At 43.8% G+C, this 25,611-nt stretch overlaps 1 long non-coding RNA gene across 1 annotated transcript; it reads left to right on the top strand.

Moving 5' to 3' along the window:
* Positions 1–5,256: 5,256 nt before the first annotated feature.
* LOC126963015 (uncharacterized) lies at positions 5,257–11,873 on the top strand. Its single transcript, XR_007728891.1, has 3 exons — positions 5,257–5,383; positions 10,794–10,868; positions 11,657–11,873. It is a non-coding gene; the product is annotated as an uncharacterized LOC126963015 (long non-coding RNA).
* Positions 11,874–25,611: the final 13,738 nt, after the last annotated feature.

The following is a 25,611-nucleotide window of genomic DNA, read 5'->3' as shown; positions in this document are numbered from 1 at the left end:
TGGTATGTCGTGACTTTTCAAATGCAGCCAGGCAACCTAAAACTGCTCCGACTACAATTTCTCCCAAAGCATACATTTAATTCAGGTTCAATTGGATATGAGAACAAATATGAGACTTAATTTTTAACATCCAGAATTCTTCATGCTGTTACCTAAGTTCGTGGCAGGATCATTAGGCCACCAACAAGCGGGGTGCAAATAACAGATTCTAAAAGTCATCACAATGATATGATTGCCTGTGTCCCTATTATGTCATTCATCCGGAGAAGGGGCTCTTTTGTACCCTGTGTAATTTCTCCACGTAGAAACAATATGTCCAAGACATCGTGTTAATGTAATGCTCAGTGCTGTTTAGAAAATGTTGATGTAGATGTTCTTTCAATAGAAAACGGGAAATTCTCTCTCTTCTGTCCAAGCCTGATGCCAAATGAAGGCATGTTCCCCGCCTTCATTTTCTGTGTTTCCAGGTTCCAGCTAAATCATGGCAGCGGAATACAACAGAAGTAAAATTGGTTTATCTTCTGAAAGAAAGCTAATCTCAAACAAAATAACCGCTTTTGCAATATACAGCTGATCTTTCCAAATATTAAACAAATAGGAAAAAATAAAGCTGTACATTTCAGAATGTTGTTTTTTCCCCTTTCATCGCCTGTTACAAAAGCCCGTGAGTGGTATTAAAATCAGTTGGCATTCTGTGTATGGAATGCTATAAATAGCTAATCTGCAAATCCCTATTTAGGATGCAAATAAAATCTCTTTACAGATACTATTTGAAATAGGAATTGCTTATAATTTTTGGTGGCATTTTGCAGAAAAACATCTCCTTTTCTGGGGAAGGGGTTACTTCTGTAGAAGTAACTTCTGTGTAGAAGTTCAAACATTTCTCCATCATTTTGAAAACAGATTCAAATCGAATCTCCCTAATGGAAAAAAATTGATGTCCTGATTTGCATGCCCCGCCCTGTGTGTGTTTGGCTCACAAACTGTTATCAGACTCTAAAATTTCACTGCAGGACTCTTCTGAGCTCAGTGCAAAGGACGGCATTTCAGATGAATGTGTTGTTTACTTTTTGAGTGTGCTGGGGCCTGTTGTCTGGAACTCTTTGCTAATTGGCTCTGATGCTTGAGTCAATAATAGAAAAGCAAACAAAGGGCATATTAATATTTTTAAATAGATGATATTAGATTCCTCATCTACATGACAGGTGTTTAGAGGTGCAGACAGCCAGTCTGAATGCCTTCATACAACTGGTTAAAAAAAAAAAAAAAAAGCCTCTTTTATCAAATCCATTTTAGCATTCTCTGCAGCTCTGTTCCCTGCCGGTATGTAGTGTACGACATGATTACTGTGTTCTATGCATTGTGCTGGAATTCCCACGTGTTGTTTCTACCTGCTAATCTTATCCACATGTTGCTGAGAAGGTACAATACATGCCAAGGGTCAGGAGGTGTGGGGAGCCTCAGAGGCGGGACGCAAACCAGGTCCAAATTCAACATCCTCTTAGGTGAGATCATGACGTCACTTCCTCCTCTTCCACGGGAGCTGCTTCCGGGGGATAAGAGGTGTTTTATTTTTATTTTTATTTTTTCGGAGACAGAGTCTTGCTCTGTCGCCCAGGCACGATCTCGGCTCACTGCAACCTCTGCCTCCCAGGTTCAAGCAATTCTCCTGCCTCAGCCTCCCGAGTAGCTGGGACTACAGGTGTGTCCCACCATGCCTGGCTAATTTTTGTGTTTTTAGTAGAGATGGGGTCTTGCCACGTTGGCCAGGCTGGTCAGGAACTCCTGACCTCAGGTGAGCTGCCAGCCTTGGCCTCCCAAAGTGCTGGGAGCCACCAGGTGTGAGTCACTGTGCCCAGCCAAGAGGTATTATTTTTTTTAAACAGTTCTGCATGGTCAATGAATATGGGAAACACTAACTAAAACAATGTTTAGTAGGCTTTTGTGAAATCTTAGAGCCCCAAAATATGCCAGGGGCATTCTGAGTTTCTAAGAGAGGGATGAGCTAGGGAGTAATCCCCGGTTCATTTTCTCCACCCCTGCCTCCCCCACCTCACCCCCTGCAGAGGGCACTCACTTTGAGAATGGCCTCAGAAGGATATTCTCCCCAGAAGCACAAGGCTTTGATCCTCAGCCCCCGAGACGTAGGAAACCACGGCCCAGGGGGCCACGTAACTCCAGCACCAAACCCCTGGGCCTGGTTCATAGGACAAGCATGGATTCACTGGCTCTTTCATATCACCTTAAAACACCAACCAGCCCCTTTTGTGTCTGGTCCTGCTTTAGGCACTGGGAACCAAAGAAAAATCATAAGGCCCTCAGCCTGGGGCGGCTCATTCCCCTGCTGGGCAGTTTTCAAGTCCAAATTAGGGATGAACGTGGAGTTCTGTGGTGGCACAAAGGAAGGCCAGGCATCTGCCTGGGAGGATGGAGGCAAAGTCGGTCCCCCTATCTTCAAGTGCCACGCAGCAAGAGAATCTTTGAGCTACAAGCTCAGGGAGAGCCTCTCCTTGGAGACTGAGGCATCCTAAGCATTGTCAGGAAACAGCCTCCTCAGCCCAGCTCTCAGTCCACAGGGACACAGAGACCCCAGACAGTGCTCAGGAAGTGCAGAGGGAGTGAGTGCAACAGGACAGGCCCTCCAGAAGCTTCCACATGTGCCTGGTCCTATCAAACACCAAGCTCGGGCACTGAAAGACACCCTCATGGGAAGCTCTTGTACTTTCTTGTTTTGTTTTTTGAGAAGAGAATACGGTTTTGTTTGTATGCGTCTTTTCTATTGAAGTTCCCAGCCAAACGCAGTAGAATATAACTACTTTCTAAATATGGTACTTAGCGGCTAGGAATATACAGAGGTGGGCGTCTGCTTCATATCTAAGTCATTTTGACATTCTTTCAAAATACATTCATGTTCCTTAGGCCTACAGTGTGAATATGAAAATGCCAACCCCCCTTTAAAAATCTCTATACATTTATTTTTTGTATTTCATATCAATATAAACTAAACTAAGATTTGATGTCAGGTTTTGCATATATAATATTTTCTTCATCATAACACTATTGTGTTTTTTGACAACAGTCTTCAGAGTTTTTTTTTTTTTTAACGGCTTAAAAGACAAATACTGACATCCTTGAGTTTTTCTTCATTTCAGTTTCAATTCTGATTGTAGTTTAAAGGGAAACAAAGAACTGCCCATAAAAACTTCATGTGACTAAATGAAAGGTCAAAAGACTCACTAGTCATTTTTTTAAAAAGACGGGGTGGGTGCTGAGAAGTTTCCTTCCATACCAAGTTTCTTAAGGGATGTCTGTTATTTTAACATCGAGTTCCAGCAGGAACAGCATTCTACAGATCTTTGCCTAGTCATTGTTTTATAGGTTGCTTTAAAACAGGTTTTTGTTAATGTTTATGAATTCATTCATTACATTATACACAAAGTGGTGTAGCTTTATGTCAAAGCAATCCTGTGTTTCCGGATGAGGACAGCTTCACTTATCTACTACAATGGACGTCAGAATCATTCCAAGAACTCAGAGAACTCGTGCCCTGCGGTGAGATGTTTGCATGTTTCCAGAGAAAATGCCGCCTTCTTCTACCTCCTCCCTCACCCCATGCACACACGTAGTGACCCACACGATCACACACACACACACACACACAGAGACACAGGTACACACACAGAGTCTCACACACACACACACCTACATATACAGGCACAAATATACACAGATATACATATGGCCAAGCACATGTATACACACACACATTCACACAGACACGTGCACATGCAGATACATAGTCACATAGATACACATATGCACACCCTTATACATACCCATGGACATACATCTATACACCTACATACTCACAAAGACACACACACATACACACATGCACAGCCATACACACACAGACACATGCACACATATATACATGAACATACATACAGAGACATACAGCAGTACATATATACACATACACACCAAGTACACACAAACACACATGTACTGTACACACAAACACACATGTACTGTACACACATACATACATACCCACATGCACATGATCACATACATACCCCCAGAAACATGTGTGAACACAGGCACATGTACATGTACACACGGACACACACAGGGTCACGCACACCTAAACACATACGTGGAGACAGAGAACCACACAGACACACATGCACACGACATACAGGAACACACACACAGAGGTTTCCTTTGGGGGTTGGAGGTGGGGTGTTGAGCTCCCCCTACTCAGCTATCCAACCAGTGCTTCTCCCGATGCCTCTGGCAGGATGGCCACCAGATGTTACAGTCCAGTTGCTCTGAAACAAGGACCCTGTTGCTGGAATTTCCCAACAGAAGATAAGTCTAGTCGGGAATGAAGAGCAAGGAATTCAGGAATCAGATAAAGAGGGTTCGTTGAGCCAGCGTAATGCCAGAGTCTCCCCTCTCTCAGACTCACCTTTCCTAAGGCAGGGAATACTGTCGTAATTATAGAAGCAGCTCTGTCGTAAGCAAAAAACAGCAAAGATGAGTCCTGAAGGCAAGTTAGCGTAAGTTAACCTGTGTCCATACGGCAGCCCCTGTGGCCCTGACGCCTGCCTCTGTGTAGACAGGCACGCAGACTCGGGAGTGAATTCCTGTGCCACCAATCACTGCCCTGTGTCCCCAGGGAGGTCACTTGCCTTTCCGAACCTGAGTCTGTTTCTTAATCCATAAAAGGGAGATGATAGTGCCACACACCTACATTGCCTGAGTAGGCCGGCTCCTTTCCCTTCACCCCTTCCCTCTGCGCCCCGAGAATGTTTCCGGTCCCCTTCCCTCTGCCCCCCGAGAATGTTTCCGGTCCCCTTCCCTCTGCCCCCCGAGAATGTTTCCGGTCCCCTTCCCTCTGCCCCCCGAGAATGTTTCCGGTCCCCTTCCCTCTGCCCCCCGAGAATGTTTTCCGGTCCCCTTCCCTCTGCTCCCCGAGAATGTTTCCGGTCCCCTTCCCTCTGCTCCCCGAGAATGTTTCCGGTCCCCTTCCCTCTGCACCCCGAGAATGTTTCCGGTCCCCTTCCCTCTGCTCCCCGAGAATGTTTCCGGTCCCCTTCCCTCTGCACCCCGAGAATGTTTCCGGTCCCCTTCCCTCTGCTCCCAGAGAATGTTTCCGGTCCCCTTCCCTCTGCTCACCGAGAATGTTTCCGGTCCCCTTCCCTCTGCACCCCGAGAATGTTTCCGGTCCCCTTCCCTCTGCCCCCCGAGAATGTTTCCAATTGCGTGGGTGCTTCTCCTCAGAGCTGGCCCACTTTCCAGCCTACTGTCTTCTTCCATCTCTTCTGTGACAAATTTCTCTCTTTTTTACTGCAACCTTGTCCATGGAGGCCACAAAGTGAGTTCGTGTGTGTGTGTGTGTGTGTGTGTGTTGGGAGGAGTGAAGTGGGGAGGAGTCTCACATCACGTGGAAATTAGCAAGCCCATCCTCACGTTTCCTAAGGAACGGATAGTTTTCTCTAACAGAAAGCCTCACTCCCCCAGCAGTCAACTCACACCATGACCAGCTTCAAGATATTTTTAAAATAAAATATCCTCTTATTGCATATGATTGCTGACAAACTCCCCTTTCTCCCCTCCCTGTTACCATCTCTTCCTATGTTTTAAGAAAGCGGCAGTCAGTTTGAAGTGTTCTTGAATCAGTCGCGCAGGGTCCTGGTGGTACCGGAGGTGCTGTCATGAGACCTAACGGTTTTAGTCTGGTTTTTAACAGGCTCCTGGACACCAGAGGCCTGGGAAAATGTTATCTGGAGGCAGATCTAGGGTGAAGGGAAGACCCTGGAGCCCATCTGCAGGATGGCTTGAAATCATGAGCCTGTCTCACGTGGCTGGGACCCCAAGCCAGAAAGCACTCGCTGCCCTCCAAAAGATTCTAGTTTCACAAGAAATCCCACTGTCTCAGGTTTGGAAATTTCTAAACCTGAGAAAACTGAGAAACATAAGTACCTCCTACCACCAAACTGCCAGGATGCCAGCATGAGGCTCCATATTGTCCCCACCAGGGTCCACAGCCTGCTTTCAGTTGTGAGACTGGAAGAAGCTGGGGTTGATAAGCAGTCCTGGGGGAACCAGCTATAAACGCACACATGGAGACAGAGGAGCACACAGGAAAATGGAAGAACGTCAAGGCCAGTTTATTTGTAACCAGAGCCAAAGCTTTGAGCCAGCTATGCCGGCCAACGGTCAGCTGCAGTCGGCCTCACTGCCCGGCAAGAGCTGTGCCCACCACATCATGGAGGAGTGGGAGGGGAAGGAAGGAAGAAGGAGAAGATGAGAATCAGAGCCAAATCCCCGTGGCCCCCCCAGGCCGTGAGGACGCGTCCCTGTGGGTCAGTTCGAGGCCTGAGCATCCCACATTTATTAAAATGTCCAGTTACTAGAACACATGTGTGTCTGTGCTTAGGGGGTACATTATAGACCGTGTGTGATGAGCCACGCGTGGACTCCACACTCATCACCAAGGTGGTCTTAAGCAAAGGTTTGGGAGTGTAGCCTTCTCCGAAACTCCTTTTAGCACAAAGCCACTTACATAGGTTGATCGGGTTCAGGGGTGGTGACTTGGTATAATTTTCCTATCATTGCATGATTCTATTTTATGCCTTTACATTTTGTAACAGCCCCCATTTCCCCACCTTATGGAATTTCTTGATCCCATTCCAGAAGGCGCTGTGATTTGTACCTTTTCTACCATATCCACTCTGCATTCTTCAAACACTTCATTTAAGGCAAATTGATTCTCCCACTGCCGCCTCAGGTTAAGTCTGCTGAAGTCAAATTGCTCAGTCCAAATTCCAAGGTTTCTCCTAATCCTTTGCCACACGCCCTGCAACTTTATCTCTCCCTCGGGCAAGAGGCTTCCTCATGACCTCACGGCTGGGGCATCCGCTCCTGGGCTTTGCTCAAATCCTTGCAGACATGGGGCAACTGTGCAAGCAGGGAGTGGCCCTGTTTCGAGGGCCTCGGAATCAAATTCCCTTTCTCTAGTGATTGTCTGTTGGGTAGAGATCGAACACCAACATGGTAATAGAATCCAGCCATAAAGGCATAAAATAATACAGCCTATTTTAATTATTTTATAGCTCGCCAATATCAGTATTACACACATATGCCAGTCATCAACATGTTTTTTAACTAAAATTTCTTACCTTAAATAAGCCTCATCCTCCATTTCTACTAGATTCTTGTCATGCAGATAAGAATAAAATACTCAGCTTGTACCTAAAGTATAAACAAAAATAATTGACGTTTTAACCAAACTGTCTTCTGAAAGATTGGAAATGTCTAGTGAAAATATTATTGGGGGAGAAGAATGAGGTCTGTGGAACTGCATTTCAAACTCCTTCTTAAAACATTTTCAGCTTAGGTGAACAATGACAGTTTCTGTAAGTGTCCAGACTTGTAAAATTTACAAAAAAAAAAAAAACACCGAAATATAAAAACTTGCAAATATCTAAATACAAAAATATGTAAATATAAAAAAGGGTGGCCATTTTGAATATTGTTCTTATATAACAGATTTAAATAATACAAAATTATAACCTGGATTCCAGAACCACAGGATAGATTTGTAGTCAATAAAGACTGCTGTGTGAGACATCATTAGGCACACCTTTTAGAAAGTTCCTCCTTCGATATACAAAAGCAACAATGGAATCACCTTTCCTTCTATTCATACACAGCTACAAATAGAATCTATTTTTTAAAATATTTGGACTATGTGCCACTTAGAGAAGGAGAATTAGCAGATCTAATTGATCCAACTTCAAATTCTGCACTTCACCAGCCAAGTGGCCCCAAGGAAGTCACTAAATTTCTCGGGCTCACTGTATTCTCTGCTGTCTCACAGGTAAATTGTCTGCTTAGACATCTGCGCTGCTCTTGGGAGTCTTAGTGAGATAAAGAGGTTGAGAGCACCTTGAAAACATCACCCAGGAAACATAAAGACCCTGTCACATCCCACATTCATTCCTAAAAATCTTCATGTCTAACCTAGAAAAATGAAATCAATGTTGGAAAGATGAACCAAAGCTCTGTGCTTTGAGATTTCAACTGATGTTAAGACTTTCTTACTATAGGTTGGTATTAAGAAGAATTCAGGTGGGTCACAGACGCAAGATTAATCTTCATCTCTGTTGGGAGCCTCCATTGTGATCTAATTTTGCCTCCAATTACATGGCAGTGTTTTATCACCAGAACACCTTTCTCTTCATCTAGACTGTTTCCCTTTGAAGATCGCAGGGCTGTGACTTTAGCTTGATCTACAGGTTTGGCCAACTATCTAATCAGTGAGTCTGATAATGTTTACATCATCACCTTGATAAAGAGGAGAAAATAATAGCTGCATTTCCCAGAAACCAAGTCTAATTAAAATAAAAATGTGTCACATTCCTCCTCTTTAAACAAAGGCCCAAGCAAAAGAAATGGTGTTGATACCAAGAGAAGTAACGCTATGCCTGACTGCAAGAAGAAAAGCCATATATGACGTTGTGATTCCTACAACATGGTATGACTATTGAAATGCCAGTGTTTTTCTGTTAAAGTCTCAGTAACGGCACGATGAAGGATCTTGTAATTTTTAATTCACACCAAACATTGTGCATATTTTAATTGGTCAAATGTAGATCAACAAACAGAACTGCTAGTCAAATGGGAGATGAAGAAGTAATTCCAATTACGTCATGCCAGGAGTGTGGATATATACAGAAGTGGTTCAGATCCCTTCACATCAAAAGTGGTGATAACTTGATGTGTTCAGAGAAAGATGGCTTTTTTTCTTTCTTTTTTTTTTTTTTTTTTTGATGAGGTGGGGAGGGAAAAAGACCCATATATGTTCATGTAATTTTAGCAGTTTACATCTCCACCTTCTCTGACTGCAAATTCCAGAAAGAGAGAGTCAGAGAGGCCATTCTCTGAAGCTGACAATTAAATGATGTCCAGGTATTCTTCAGGAATAGATATCGTCCTTGGATACTTTCCATGGAATTTTGAAAAAAACACACATTTGCATAAAATACAAAAATACTGAAGGCATCACAACATCACAGAGCTGGTTGTCTTCCTAAATACATGGGGTTATATCATGCTGTGAAATGGAAGGCCCTGCAGTAGGTTGGTTATCTGCATGTCAGCATGCATTCTCCTGTCCTATTACTAAATCTGCCTCTGACTGTGTGTCTCCTGACTTGGGGTGTGCATGGACACTGCCTTGTGACCCTTCAAGAAGGAAGTTGACTTACAAAACTATTACGTTCGCATCCATCTAGCACAGCATTTCAACGTCACGTTGAGTCTACCTAAAGAATAGCCATGAGAAAAAATATCTTCATTTTATTGATTTAATATATACTATAAAATTTTAATACATTTCCCCTCAGTGGCATTTAAAAGAATACATTTCAAAGGGAATTATTACACCATTTCATGGGAAAGGGATTCTCATGTTGACCCCAGATCTATGGAGAACATGAACTCAAGTCAGCTTCCTGCTGGGCTCTGTCCACAGTTAACCAGAATCATCAATTCTTTAGCTTGGAATTCGCTTTGTTATGGTTGTTCGGTTGTCTGGTCTTTATCTTAAAAAGATCTCTTCTGCCATAATATAAGTTTGCAGGCGTGGTGTCTGGATTCGTGGTTATTGTAAGTGGGAATGCTAAGGGCCAACATCTATGAATAATATAAATTGAAATGGCCAATACTGGAAACCTGTCTTTCCAGAGATAAAGATTATTAGAATGTATGTGCCTAGCACACAAGGAGAGAAAGTAACTTTTTCATTTTGCTTAGAAACTAGGTTTCAAAATAAGTGAAGTTTGTGCTCAGTCATGGATTAATTCAGCAAGCACAATCTACCAGGCACTCGTCTACACAGAGAAGAGACAGAGGTGGCCACAGGACCCCTGAAGGCACTGACCGATGACTTCCCATGACATTCCCCACCTCTGACTGCATCAGAATGGATCTTGCAAATGTGCTTTTTCTTTCCTTTTTTTTTTTTTGTTACAGAATCTCCCTCTGTCACCCAGGCTGGATTGCAGTGGTGACATCTGGCTCACTGTAACCTCTGCCTCCTGGGTTCAAGTGATTCTCCTGCCTCAGCCTCCCAAGTAGCTGGGATTACAGGCATGTGCCACCATGCCGGCTACTTTTTGTATTTTTTAGTAAAGATGGGCTTTCTCCATGTTGGCCAGGATGGTCTCAAACTCCACCCCTCAAGTGATCCACCCACCTTGGCCTCCCAGAGTGCTGGGATTACAGGCGTGAGCCACTGTGCCAGGCCAGATTTGCATTTTCAAAGATGGGTTTGAATGATCTGAACCTTGGCAGCAGAAGTGAGATTGGCTTATGTGAGGCAGGACCTTCCATCTCCCTATCCAACACTCCTCGAGGATATGAAATTTCTCCTCATAACAGCCTCACTTGAGAAGCCTTCATAGCTACCCACAGCCTCCACGATTAGACCCCAGCCCTTCCGCGGGACAGAACCCATGCCTTTAACATCCGCCTCCCTTTAGCTGAACTGGCCTGGGCGTAGCAGAGAGGAGAGCACGTGCTGAACGGCTCAGCACCGCCAGCCATGCTGCACCTGCGCGGCCGGGGCATCTTCTCCTTCCTTCAGTCACCACCGTGCGCTTATCAAGCCGGTATGACTTTTGCGACCAGTACTGTGGAAGTGTAATTTGTTTACTCTCAAGTGCATTTATCTTCAGGGCATGGTGTGATGAATTTTTTTTTTCTTTTTCTTCTTCTAGATGGAGTTTCGCTCATGTCACCCAGGCTGCAGTGCAATGGCGTGATCTCGTCTCATGGCAACCTCCGCCTCTCAGGTTCAAGTGATTCTCGGGCCTCAGCCTCCCAAGTAGCTTGGATTACAGGCGCCTGCCACCACACCCGGCTAATTTTGTATTTTTAGTAGAGACGGGGTTTCACCATATTGGTCAGGCTGGTCTCAAACTCCTGACCTCAGGTGATCCGCCCACCTCAGCCTCCCAAAGTCAGTGTGATGAATTTTAAGAAATGCATGCCCCTACCCCTGCACAGCCATCCCCAAATGTGCAGCCAACACTTCTGCTAACACGGGGCCTCTGCATGCAGACTCTTCCCGCTCTGCCTCCAGCAAGCCCTGATGGGGTTTCTATCTCTAAAGATGAGTTTGGCCTGCTCTGGCTGTTCAGGCAGTGAACTCAGACCCCACCTCTCTTTGGTGTCTGGCTTTTTCTACTCAGTGTGAGACCGAGATTCAAGAGCCACTGGTATGCATTGGGTAATTTTCCCACCAGATACTGCTGTTTCATCAAGTAGATTCTGAACATTTTAATTACACTGAAATTCCATTCGTGACTTAAGAAAACAAAACTATTTAACATAGTAGACACTGGGGTGAAAACTTCCAGTTTAACTTACTAAATGGGTAATCATCTAGCAATCATTTTGCAAATGATGGAATATTAGAAATATAACATTTAACGTCAGAAATAACCATCTAAATCTTAACCATATAATACTTGCTGAAAGACTGAAGTTTCAGATCACATAGAACTCTGCCCCCTTCTTATTCAGCTCAAAGAAAGCCTAAGATGAAAACACATAAAATATATGCTTTTCTTCTTTTTAGAAATGCAAGTATGTGGAATGAAACAACCTCGAACTCACAGGAAGGAAATAATGATGGCGGCGGCCGTCAGCACAGCCTGACCCAGGGTGGAAGGCGGTGTGTGGGCTCCCAGCGGGAAAGGTGCTGCTTTTATTTCCATTTGCAGTGAGGAGAATGGAGCCTCACTCAGGAAAATAACCTGATTACAGTGGCAGAGCATCATGGTCAAATAAATGTCAGCAACAAAATAAATTCTAATCTGGAAGCCCAGTGTATGCGTATGTGTGTTTATGTGCACATACACCCGTGCATGCATGTATGCACACGCACACACCTGGGTGGACTAAATCCAGGCTCCTCTCAATGAATTTACCAGTAACTATTCCACGAGGGGACCTCCCTCATCAGCACTAGCTGGGATCCTGGATTACAGAAATTGTGGGCTTTGCCCATGGAGGCAGAAGACAGCAGGATCCCAGACCCCACGGGATCTGAGGAAGGGCCCTGCCTCCCTCTGGATGACTTCTCAGGCTCAGGCGCTGATCTCTCCTGGGGTTAGCATTGCTTTCTGCCCTTACATTCAGCATCTTCCAATCTAAACTTGTCAGCGAGTTTGTTTGCTTGTTTTAACATGATTTGAGCAGATTTTGTTTTGTTTTGCAACCAAATATCCCACACCAAGTCACATGCTCAGCTGATAAAATGGAATTTCTTCCCTTCTGCAAGGGAAGACCGTGGGGAACCACTGTTGTTCTCATCACGGTCACACTCTCTCCCTGACAGAAAGGTGCCGATGCTGTGGGATTGGAGCTCCTGTTGAGGGTGTGGTCTCTGATGCCAGGCCGTCACCACTTGGAAGGCTTTTTTGAGTAATCCAAGAAGAATGCAGCACTGCAGATAATTCTGTGCAAAATTAACAAAGCTCAGCAGCCCCCGCTCTAAAGATTAAAGGAGCATTCAAGGGTCTTGCATCATAAACCCACTTACCTAACTGCTATCACCTCTGAAAGCTTGAAATCATTTTTGTCCAGCTCTCTACTTCTCCCATTGTGGGTTGGACCACGGGTCACCATGGTGTTGTCCTTACAGATTTTGCTCTGGCTGAGCCACGTTTTGAAGGTGACATCAGATAATGATCATTGTGATTGGACCTGGGATCATCTCAGTGCAAAGATAGTTCTTAAACACACACGATGACAGAGATAAATGGTGTTCACCAATGGAGGTAGTTGTGATTAATAGTACTTCTTAGTGCACTGTCAACAAAGCTGCAAGTTCAATAGATTCCAGTCAATTAGGAAGTAATAGTGATAGATCCAGGCAGCCTTCCAATGAGCGTGAGGGCAGCGTGTTCACCAGTATGGAGTGAATTTAAGTGTTTGCCTTAAGTCTGATTGAAACCTTTCTTTGAACCTTCCATCAGGCCTCCATGCAGTAGGCCTGCCAGAGACAACCAGCCCAGCCAGGCCCTGTGACACTCCACAGATGTAGCTTCAAAATATGCAGTCAATATTGCTAAAGAGTCATAATGAGCTCTAGACTATATTTATTATGGAGATAAATGTGCTGGAAATCCCTCTTCACTCCAAAAGGAGCATAGGCGCTCCCTGTGAAGATGTTATGAAGCCATGACATGAGATAAGGATGTGAGGTATTCTAGAATGTTCTTAGGTGGGGCTCTTTGGAATGAGATGGTGTATACCCCTGAGAGCATGAAAGTGTGATCCGAATGGATGGTGGATGGCTATTTTCCTAACCATTGTAATTTCCATTAGTCTTCATTCTCTTGCTGAGCAGTACAGTCTGTTGTTTTTATTTTTTATTTTTTGAGATGGAGTCCCTCTGTCACCCAGGTTGGAGTGCAGTGGTGCGATCTTGGCTCACTGCAACCTCCACCCTCCAGACTCAAGTGATTCTCCTGCCTCAGCCTCCTGAGTAACTGGGATTCCAGGAACATGCTACCATGCTTGGCTAATTTTTGTACTTTTAGTAGAGATGGGGTTTTACCATGTTGGCCAGGCTGGTCTCGAACTCCTGACCTCAGGTGACCTGCCAGCCTCGGTCTTCCAAAGTGCTGGGATTACAGGCATGAGCCACTGCCCCTGGCTGGAATCTGTTATTTTGCTGTATGTTTACAGATGTCCCCAAATTTCTGTGGGGAGCTGTGACTTTTTATGTCTAGAAACTTTGTGACCACAGGCACATGGGGATGGCAAACAGTGGAATCCCTGAGTGTATTTTTCAGCATCAAGGTCCTCATGGATTACGGCGGAATCACACTTTCTCCTCCTTGTCCTGTGGGAGAATGGAGGACTTCAGAGTGAGAAACGATGTCACAGCGGCCGGACAGCTTGAGGATCTAATGATCAGAAACCTTAGAGTGGGAGTGGGACTGTGCTTAATACAAAAAAAAGAAAAAGAAAAGAAGAAATGAATGAACACTTTTTTTTTGAGACAGAGTCTTGCTCTGTCGCCCAATCTGGAGTGCAGTGGTGTGATCTCAGCTCACTGCAACCTCTACGTCCCAGGTTCAAGCATTTCTCCTGCCTCAGCCTCTCAAGTAGCTGGGATTACAGGTACATGCTGCCACGCCCAGCTTAATTTTTTGTGTTTTAGTAGAGATGGGGTTTCACTATGTTGGCCAGATAGGTCGAGAACTCCTGAGCTTAGGCAATCCACCTGCCTTGGCCTCCCAAAGTGCTAGGATTACAGGCGTGAGCCACCGCGGCCATCCTGAATGAACACTTTCTATGTGTCAAAAGTCCACCCACCCCATTTCCCCTGAGGTGATTAGTCCTCATCACATGCCTGTATCAAATTTTCTCACGTAACCCATAAATACATAGGAGAATAGCTTGAACCCGGGAGTCAGAGGTTGCAGTGACCAGAGATCGTGCCACTGCACTCCAGCCTGGGTGACAGAGCGAGACTCCATCTCAAAAAACAAAACAAAACAAAACAAAAAACCAACAACAACAAAGAAGATGTCAGGAAAGACAAGGAACAGGCAACAGCTGCCTTATGTTTCAATCTTTCCTTAAAACTCAAGTCTATAGAGGGGATGGCGTGAAACTGGATCTCTGTGCACTGTTGCTGGAAATGGAACACAGTAGAGCCAATGTAGAAAACAGCATGGAGGTTCCTCAAAAAATTAAAAATAGATTTATCATATGATGCAGCAATTCCACTTCTGGGTATATATCCAAAAAAATCGAAAGTAGGGTCTCGAAGATATATTGGTGCACATAAGTCTACAGCAGAATTATTCACAAGAGCTGAGAGGTAGAAGCAAGCCAAATGCCCTTCAAGAGATGAATGGATAAACAACATGTGGTACATATACACAGTGGAATATTATTTAGCCATGAAAAAAGAAAGGAAATTCTGACATATGCAACAACATGGATGAACCTTGGGGACATTCCAGTAAGTAAAATAAACCCATCACAAAAAGACAAACGCTGTATGATTCTGCTTATATGAGGTACCTAGAATAGTCAAATCATAGAGACAGAAAGCAGGATGGTGGTTGCCAGGGGAGAGGAAACGGGGCATTACTGTTTAATGATATGGAATTTCAATTTTTCAAGGTGAAAAGAGTTCAGCAGATGGAGGGTGGTGGTGGTTACACAACACTGTGAATGTATTAAATACCCCTGAACTGTACACTTAAAAACGGTAAGATCGTACATTTTGTGTCAGGTGTATGTTACCACAATAAAATATAGTATTTTTTATTTTAAAAAAAAAAAGCTTTTAAAAAAAAAACCCCAGAAACTCAAGTCAAAAACTGGACAAGTACCTGAGGCTTCAGGAATAAAATACGTATGGATGTATGCGCAAAAAGGAGTGAGGCTAGTAAATTCTACTTCAATGTTCATCTCCCAGTAGAAAAGTGACTCTAGGGCTGTCATGGAAATGTTCTCTAAAGCGAATCCATGAGACAAGTAATTTATGTTTACCGTCAAACGCCTCCTACATAAAACTGAATTGTAATTAGCAAATACTGACCCCCCCCAACCTGACACGTGTCATATCAAGAAGCAGTACCTACCAGTCCAACAGCCCCGAGTGGACAATTGCCATGGCTCATAACAACAGGCTCTGATTATTTCCGTTTTGGTATGCAGTGCTTATAGTCAGTTTCTGTACAGCAAGCGTTTGACAAAAGCTTAGGTCAAAAGTGTGCAAGGAATTCAGCTGAGTAGAAGTGGAAGTTGGTTCGCAGACAAGAGAGACCAGGCATCATGGAGCACTGGGCAGGTCATTGCACTTTTTGAGCTTCAGTGTCTGTTCGTTGGAAACAGAATAGTCTGTACAACCCTGAGTTGGAGTGAGAATCACAGAGATAACATAGTTTTCGCGTTCTTTGTAATCAATGAAGTGATATCAATGTCTCATTATTCTGTGAGCAGAATTTCGGTGGGTGGGCTGACATGAGAACACATCTCCACACACTAATGTCAAGTTGGTCACTTAAAAAAACACGTAGTTTACTTTGGAAAGTGCACAACATAATTTTCTTCACAACTGCTTAAAAAGTACCAAATTATTTGATAATTCTCCCACTGGCATATAGGGGTCTATGATTTTTTTTTGCTTTGACCCTGGCTGGATGTGTGACTGCTTCAAACAACAGACTATGTTGGATGTGACACCGTAGGACTTCCAATATGAGGTCAGAAAAAGCTGTGCAGCCCTTATCCCGCACATGATATGCTTGAGATGTTTGCTCTGGCAAAAGCTAGCAGTATATAATAAGTCCAATGACCTTGAGACCACCTTTCTGGGAGGCTGCTGTAGGTGCTCCAGTCAACAGTCCCAGCTGAGCTCCGGCCAACAGGCTGCATCAGATGCTCAGCCTGTGTCTGAGCCACTGTCCAGCCTTCGGATGACAACAGCCCTGAGAGACCCCAGCTAAGAACTATGCACTTGAGTCTTTCCCATGGTTCTGACCCACAAAATCATAAGAAAAAATAGAATTGTTGCTTTAAGTTACTAAAATTAAGGGATAACTTGTCATATGGTGTCTTTGTTTGGTCTGCTATAACAAAATATCATAAACCAGGTAGCTGATAGGCAGCAGAAATGTATTTATCCCAGTTCCAGAGGCTGAGGAGTCCAAGATGAAGACACTGGCAGGTTCTGTGTGGTGAGGGCCGAATTTCTGGTTCATACATGGTTCCTTCTCACTGTGTCCTCATATGGTGGAAGGGGTGAGGCTGTCCCCGTGACCAATGTTTCAGAAGGGCACTTATTCCATTCACAAGCACTCCACCCTCAAGTCCTCATCACCTTCCAAAGGCCCCACCTCCTAATACTATCACCTTGGAGGTTAGGATTTCAACATAAGAATTTTGGAGGGGACATAGACACTCAGGCCATACCTCAAAGCAATAGTGACTAGTATGGGTTAGCATCATAAACATAAAAAACCACAGGAGTGCAGCAAACATCTTTCCTTAACTTAGGTTTTTCCAGATGCCAGTGGGAGACGGGTACAGATACTATCCAACTTCTTGGGATTCCTTTTAAAGGATATGTGGAAATGTGGAAGAAAAAAATTAAAGGTAACAGATTCAGTGCTATTCCTAGAACGTGTTGCTATAACCCCGGCTTTAATTCCATATCCACATGTCTTAGAGCATCACCTTGGATGATGATGCCCTGAAAAAAAATAGAATAAAAAATATATATATCTTATGAATTGAACTACTTCTGGATCACCTTAGAGATCACCCGTCAAGGTGATCTGTTGAGGGGTTGGGTTTTCCTTCTTGTCACTCTGTTAGTTTTGGGCTGCATCCTGATGAAGGTGGAATAACACTAAGCCCTTTAAACTGAGTGTGTAGGAGCAGATGCCATGTCACTTACACAGCTGTGCCTTTCACCATGCATCTCGCACTGTGCTGATGTGAAGCAGCAAGAACTCAAAACACAGAGTAGTTGGTTTCAGGGAGTTGAGATCGTGCCACTGCACTCCAGCCTGGGCGACAGAAATGGACTCCATCTCTTAAAAAAAAAAAAAAAAAAAAAAACAGAGTAGTAGATTCTTTTCAAATAGCTTTGTTTTGTTTTGTTTTGTTTTGTTTTTGCTCTGTGTATTTGCATAGCCAAAAAATAAAGCAAAAGAAACACTTCTATTCACCGGTTGCACGTGTGACTATATTGCAACAATAGAAAAGATGTATAAGGGACTTCTCAGAGCACATCCCAGTATGCTAAAATATTCTACACCGAAAACCACATCAAAAAATATCCTATGGGCTGGGTGCAGTGGCTCACTCTCAGCACTTTGGGAGGCCGAGGCAGGTGGATCACTTGAGGTCAGAAGTTTGAGACCAGCCTGGTCAACAGGGTGAAACCCTGTCTCTACTAAAAATACAAAAATTATCCTGGCATGGTGGCAGATGCCTATAATCCCAGCTACTTGGGAGGCTGAGGCAGGAGAACCACCTGAACCCAGGAGGCAGGGGTTGCAGTGAGCCGAGATAACTTTGCTGCACTCCAGCCAGGGCAACAGAGCGAGACTCCATCTCCAAAAAAAAAAAAAAAGAATGAAAAGAATATGTATTATCCTATGGATTGAGCTATTTCTGGATCATCCAAGACTGTTTGCATGCAGGAGCCTCTAATGTTCTGTGCATTAAAAATGAATCTAGTCATTGTGTTTTAAGTGCTTAAGTGAATCTGGCCAACGGGACAAAGTCAAGTGGTCAGAGCTTGTGTTATTTAAGAAAAAGAAGGTGACCAAGGATCCCCCTCAAGATGCACCCCTTATGTCCTGGTGGAGCTGGAGGGGAGGGGAGGAAACCATCAGAGACAGAGACGACGGGCTGTGGAAACCAGGCCTTTGGCCTTGGGAGTCAACTCCCTGGAGCTTGAATTCTGATTTTGGACTTTACCAGCTACGTGACTTGGGGAAGATTTCCTAACTTCTCTTAAGTGTTGGTTTCCCTCACATATAAATCGGAAATAATAACAGATTAGAGAGGAACATATTTTAATTTCAACAGCAGTGATCCAACCTCATTTCTCTCCAACCTTCAGTGTCTATAATGAAGGTATGAGGCATGAGTGAATAAAATGGACACAAAACCACTGATCTAAAAGCCTCTGTTGAAAACTCTCCGGATAGTGACCTACACAATGGCCATGTGACCACACAAGAGAACCAGAGTGTTAACAAGCAGAACCCAGATACCAGTGTCCTTTGGGATCTAAGGTTATGCTGTTACCTTAACCTGCAATTTCCCTTAGAAGAGGAGTCAATGTACCTTCATTTGTATTAATAGCATTCATCAAGATACTTTGCACATTGTAAATACTTATATATTTATTGTCTAAAAAACAAAATCAGTCGCCTGCATTTTGAAGTTGCTTCAGAATTGTTCACGTCCTTTCTTGGTCTCCCTGACTTTCCACGACTGATACTCACTCAAAAATCCTCCGTACGTATTCACTGATACACCAGTATGACTGACTTTTTCTTTCCTCTCCAGCTAGGAAGAAACTGATAGGCTCACACAGGCTGAATATTGCTTATCTGAAATGCTGCGGACCAAAGGGTTTTGAATTTCAGATTTTATCAAATTTTGGAATATGTGCATTATAAAAAGGCCGTGTGAGCAACCCAAGCCTGAAAATCCACAACCTGAAATAGAGAATGGACACCTGCAAGGCCACGTGCTCTGAGCACTCACAGCGGTCATTGCATCCGCGGGTTCTGCAGATCACGTTGTCCATTAGGGAAAAGCATAATGTTTGTCTCCCCCGCCCCCGCCCCCCACCCCCAGGGAGCCTCGGCTTCACAGGAGTTCGTTCTGGCTCTCATCCCCTCGGCCAGGCGCTTTTCTCAGCGACCAGTTACATTTAGGTTGTGATTAGAGGTTAATTTGTAGGATCTTCTCTTTGTTCAGCTATATTTTCTAATTTTTCTATACCAAATAAATATCACGACCTAGTTTTTTTTTTTAATTGGGCCCTGAAATGCCCTTGTGCTATTTGTCAACCCCCGTCAGCACTGCCTCACTATCCCACAGAATCAGAGTTGTGATGTTAAGTCTGGGGTTGAGAGGGCTTGGCAAGGTCCCCTATGTGATCGCAGTCATGTGTTGCTACTGTGGGACCTGTCTGGCAAGTCGGTTGCTGTCTGTTAACGTGACCTGAACAGCACAGAATCGCGAGCTGGGTGGAAATCACCAATGGGCGGCTGCAAGCAATGAGAAAAGCAAGTCAGGAATGTACAGGACAAGTCCATTTCTTATTGACCAGGAGCATGGGCTGATCTGGATCTAAAGGAGGTGGCTCTGTCTTCCTCCAAATTCTTTCAAGCAAAAACAATACAATTTTGTTTCTTGCCTGGGTGTATGGCTAACAAGATATTAATAAATAGTCTTTTTGTCTTCAGCTACACGGGAAACAGTGTCTGGGGAAATTACCTAGACCACAAATATGCCTATCCCGCTGGAAATGTACACATGTAAAGTGACAAGATAAGATTCTGCATAGAGAGACGAGGTGGAAGAGCAGTGTCATGAGGGTGACACTCTCAGCTTTCCACGAAATGCTAATGTTAATTAATATGAGATCAACTCATGTGCAAGAATTCACCGTCAAATCAATGAGATAGCAAATTCCTGGGATTTCCATCTATGGTTCCGTATTGTGATGGCATCAGCCCTTTTCATCTGGCATAGCTACGACTGCATAACAAATTATCCCTCAATTCACTTAATGACTTAAAACAACAAATATTTATTATCTGGCAGTTTCTGTGGTTCAGGAATCGATATGCAAGTATATTTTTCTCCTATTTAACTGAAGAGAGTACAACCTTTTTTAGAGCCTTTAACAACGTAAGCGTACTCATTTGAACTGTCTGGACCTCAGATATTTTTCGGAAAGCAAGTGAATTTCAATCTGCTCCAAAACACACACACAGAAAGAAAGCTGGGTCACAGAGCCAAACCATGGTCGCAACTGAGTGTATGCTTCCTGCTGTCAATTATCTGTGACAATCTGTGGCCACCATCCCGGATGTTCGCCCTCTACCAAGAAACACGCCAGGAAGAGTTAAAGCCAGTTCAGAAAGACGGACTATGTAAGGACTTGTGAGATGCAGTGGCTACATTTAAAAGCAACATAAACTCATTTTATCACTCTGATATCCTCCTCCTTTTCTCTCGTACATGGGCTTCGAGGACTGGGGAGGCTATAAACACAGGTGGATGGGTTGTGTAGAGCAGGCCTGTAGTGCTCAGTGACAGCAGACCCCTGAAAGAGAGGCCAGAAACAATGATCAAAAAGAAGCTTCCCATGTGCAGAGTGACGGACTCCTCTTAGGCAGAGCTTGTTCTTTTTAGACATCTAGAGACATCATGATTGCCAGCACAGTTGAAACCTGGGAATTATAAAAGGCAGCAACAGGAGATAGATGTGTTTGGGGGGTACTATTCTGATGGCAGCATGATACGGTTTGGTTCCGTTTCTGCCCCAAATCTCAAGTCAAGCTGTAATCCTTATGTATCTGGAGGGAGGTGATGGAATCATGGTTTTTCCCCATGCTGTTCTGATAGTGAGCGAGTTCTCACGCAATCTGATGCTTTAAATGTGTGGCACATCAATTAAACTTCTCTTTATAAATGACCCAGTCTCAGGTAGTTCTTTATAGCCGTGTGAAAATGGACTAATACACAGCACCAATCCAAGAATAAGAGTGAAGAGCCACAGAATGAAAACCAACCCAGCACATGGGATCCTGAGTGCTTATGAAACTATCATTCTCATCTACAACAGTGAATCAATTGGCTTTCTGTAGTGCTCAGCGTAACTGCGAGGAGGGGGCAAACGAACTCAGGGGCCCAGATGACAGGTCAGCACACAAAACGTCTCTGGGCAAGATGTATCAACACAGGGCCCCTTCTGTAAATGAAGAGGTCCAGTTCTTACAACTTCTATGAAATGGAAGGAAATGTTAGTTCTTATGTATCTATAAGTTTTAGATTTATGGGAAAAGGGTTTTTAAAAATTAATTTGCACAAGTATGTTATCATTATGTGCAACAGTACTTCGTGTTCGAGGAGTCTGAAGTAATCTACATTGCAAGTGGTGTCCCAACGAGGCCAGAACTCGGGGAGGGCTGTTTTCTCAGATGAACTCTTTCTTTCCTCTCCAGCTAGAAAGAAGTTCATGTCGTTCTGCCCCATGAAGTGGTCCTTGGCCTTGGTGAAGAATTATTGCAGGAATGAGAAGTGTTACTAACGAAGATATGAGGCATGAGTGAATAAAATGAACACAGAACCACTGATCTAGAAGATTCCATTGATAAATTTCCTGGTAGTAACACAAAGGCCATGTGACCACACAAGAGAATCAGAGCATTTACAAGAGGAATCGAGTGTCTTTTGGGAGCTAAGATTATGCCATTACCTTAATCTGCAATTTCCCCAAGAAGAGGAGTCAATGTACCTTCATTCATATTAACAACATTTATCAAGATACTGTGCACATCATAAATACTTCCATATTTACTGTCTTTAAACAATCAGTTACCAAGCCAGGTGTGGTGGCTCATGCCTTTAATCTTAGCATTTTGAGAAGCCGAGACAGGAGAATCACTTGATCCCAGGGGTTCAAGTCCAGCCTGGGCAACATGGCAAGACCCAGTCTCGGAAAACAAAACAAAACAAAACAAAACCAGTTATCTGCATTTTGAGGGTGCTTCAGAATTGTTGATATCCTTTCTTGGTCTCTCTGACTTTCTACAACTTGTACTTACTCAGAAATGCTTGGTACATATTTGCTGATATATCAGTGTGGCTGACTTTTTCTTTCCTTTCCAGCTGGGAACAAATTGATAGGTGTATATAGGTTGAGCATTGCTTATCTGAAATGTTTGGCACCCAAGTGTCTCAGATTTCAGATTTTATTGGATTTTGGAATATTTACATCATAAACATACCATTCAAACATGCCAAATCTGAAAATTCAAAACCCGAAATGCTCCAATGAGCATTTCTTTTGAGCATCATGTTGGAACTCAAAACGTTTCAGACTTTGGAGCATTTTTTACTTCATAGTTTTGGATTTGAGATGCTTAATCTATACTATCTTCTAATTATTATCATAAACAGGTGAATGACGCTCTCAAAAGTCTGTCATAGATATTGACTAAGAAGGCCCAAGTCAATGGCCTTTGTGACTAGAATTTCAGCACGGGTTATTTCTACATTTCTACATTAAGGAGAAAAACTTGAATTAAGTCCTGCCTCCTTCTAGAATTTGAAGTATACAACGAGAGTTTCTTTCTTTCTTTCTTTCTTTTTTTACAAGGAAGCGTGTGGTCTGCAAGCTGCACTCTTTCAACAAGGGCTGAGCCTCAAGGAGCCCTTGGATGCATCCCACGTGATTTAGAGTAGGAAATTCATGGTGGTCTTTGGAGCAGCCACGCCTGTGAATCCCGGAGATGGGGGAAAATCACCTTTAGAGGGAGCAGCTCCCTGGCGGGCATGACCACCACAACTAGGGGAAATGTCAGCAGAGAACATGAGTTGAGGACTCAGTGGAGAACAGCTAGGGGGGAGCCAAGAAAGCTGTTGGTGGATGGCAGAGGGAAGGCTGTGGTCTTTGGGGGGCTTGGCTAAAGACTTAAATCCCCGAGATTTCCATAGGAACTATGGCCGAGCCATTTCCTCCAGTGCCTCACAATGCTGCCCGCACTGCACTTGGAAGCTTCTCCCCACTAGGCAAGCGGAGGTTGTCCTGAGTGAGAGGGTGTTGAGCTGAGTTAGGAAATTGACTTCTAAATACTCAGAGTCCACTCCTCTCTTCCACATAGGCATCTCTGAACAGATGATTTTTGACATTTGACAAAATTGATGGCAGAGAGACAGCAGCTGAGTGCTGAATGGTGCAGTGTTTCTCTGCACCCAAAATGTCACAGTATATGAGTCCCGAAATGTGTGGGCATCTCATCCGCAGGGAAACGTTCGACGTCACGGCTGCACCTATGCCTTTTATAGCACGACTTTCTACCCCAGCCCCTGCAGGTTAGCAAGCCATCTGGAAACTAACCGTGACTCAGCACCATTTTAGAGAATGTTTTTCACTTCTTAACAACAACAACAATAATAATAATAATAATAATAACTCCGCCATGGGGCCGTTCTCCGCACAGCTTTGCACGCCGAGTTCACTGACATTGTCTGGCTCTGTCACTGCTGGTCATGGTAATTTCCTGCTAGGAGTTTCGGTTTCTGTTACAGACCGCGTGTGCCTGAGGTTTGCTTCTCTTGGCTGCTCTTCCACAGTGGAATGTTCTTTTTGAAATTGATGACTTTCAAGGTGATCATTAAGTACCAGAGACCCCTGGAAGCTCCTTCAAAACACCAAACTTGGACTCTTCCCCAGCTCCTGAACTGGCTGTCAAGGGTGTAAGCTGACAGTTTAGATGACTAAGCCAACTGACAGCATGCCAGAAAATGCCACAGTTTAGAAATTCCTGTCAATGCCCACTCCTCATTCTATGAGGAAGGCCATGTGCAGTTTGCCAGAAATACTACTGAGAGGCACTAAACAGCATTGACGAGTCTCCATTAAAATGAGACAACTTGCTATACATTTCTTAACATATTTACGATTACACAGGAAAAGCAAAACCATTTGACATTAGTAAGACTTTAATTTTACTCTTTGAGCAAAGCAAGTTATGTAACTAAGCTAAGAGGAATGCAAAGACAATTTGCAAATATACAATTGCTTTAAAGAGTCAACGTAGAGAATGATGCTATTAAGCTTGTCATCAGAATTCAATTAAAATTTCACTAGTTTTTAGTTATGAAGAAAGAACACATCCAGAAGTGCTGTGCTCACCAACTGTTTAATATTAATTAGTGAAAGCAGTATTTCCTGATTTCGCCCTGAAAGTTAGTACAGCATTTCATTTCAAATAAATTTTTATTGAAAGCAAATTTTCAAACTACCTGGAGTTGTGTTCAGCAAGCCTTGGGAATTTGAACTTTTTCACATACAAAAGTTTAAACCCTTTTTTTTTTCCTGTTGTGTGCAAAAATCTCCTTTTCTTTGTCCTCCTGTGGAAATTGTTACTTTCACCCATATATTGCTCCAAAAATATAAACCGTCTTAGAGCGGCTGTTGAAATTATTCACTCTTGGCCTAGAGCTAATTGTGGCTTTTCAGTCCTAACAATATCTTATGAGAAAGTTGTAAGTGAAAATAGGGTCAAAATGCACATATGAAAGCTGTGTAGCATTCTCAGAAAAACCACACACGGAGCTGGTTTTTTTTGTTTTTTTGTTTTTTGGGGAATATCTGTTTATCAAAAAGCTGCCCGTCGTGATTCAGAGTCACATTATTCATCTGTGTGTATGTACTGGAGAACTTTGACCACGCTTGCTGATTTCAAAGCAAGGCAATATCTTTTCGATGACATCAGCTTCCACTCCCTGTACCGGGAACTCACCGTTCTCTGAACTGAAAGTTGGGAGCTGGTGCCAAAGGTTGTCTCACCTGTGAGTGCATTTCCTGTAAGCCCAGTTCACCCCGGCGTGGGCCTGGCCGATTCCGATAGTGACACACACCTCTCCAGTTCTCACAAGCAACAGCCCCAAGACTAACTCTTCAATCATCTCCAGACTATGACCGAGGCCATGGAGGGCAGCCACACCTGGAGAGAAGCCTGCCCTTGCTCTCCTGGGCTGTCCTGTCACTGGCAGTGAGAGTAGAGCTGTTTTCCCTTCAGAATCACCGATTGATCAATAAATACACTGATCCTTGTGGGCGGGAAGTGAGCCTTGTAGGTTAACATGTGCGTGCCGCAGCCAGAAGCCCCCGCGCCAGCCCCTCTTCGTGACATGGTTGGGGTTGCAGCTCCTAGGGACACACACACATGAGATTCGGGGCCACAGGAGACCCCTGCAGTGACATGACAAAATGCCTCCTTGTGCAGTTCAGGC

This window comes from Macaca thibetana, chromosome 9, assembly GCF_024542745.1.
Source record: "Macaca thibetana thibetana isolate TM-01 chromosome 9, ASM2454274v1, whole genome shotgun sequence".
Classification (NCBI taxonomy): Eukaryota; Metazoa; Chordata; class Mammalia; order Primates; family Cercopithecidae; genus Macaca; species Macaca thibetana.
This window is presented reverse-complemented; position numbering and strand designations above follow the sequence as displayed.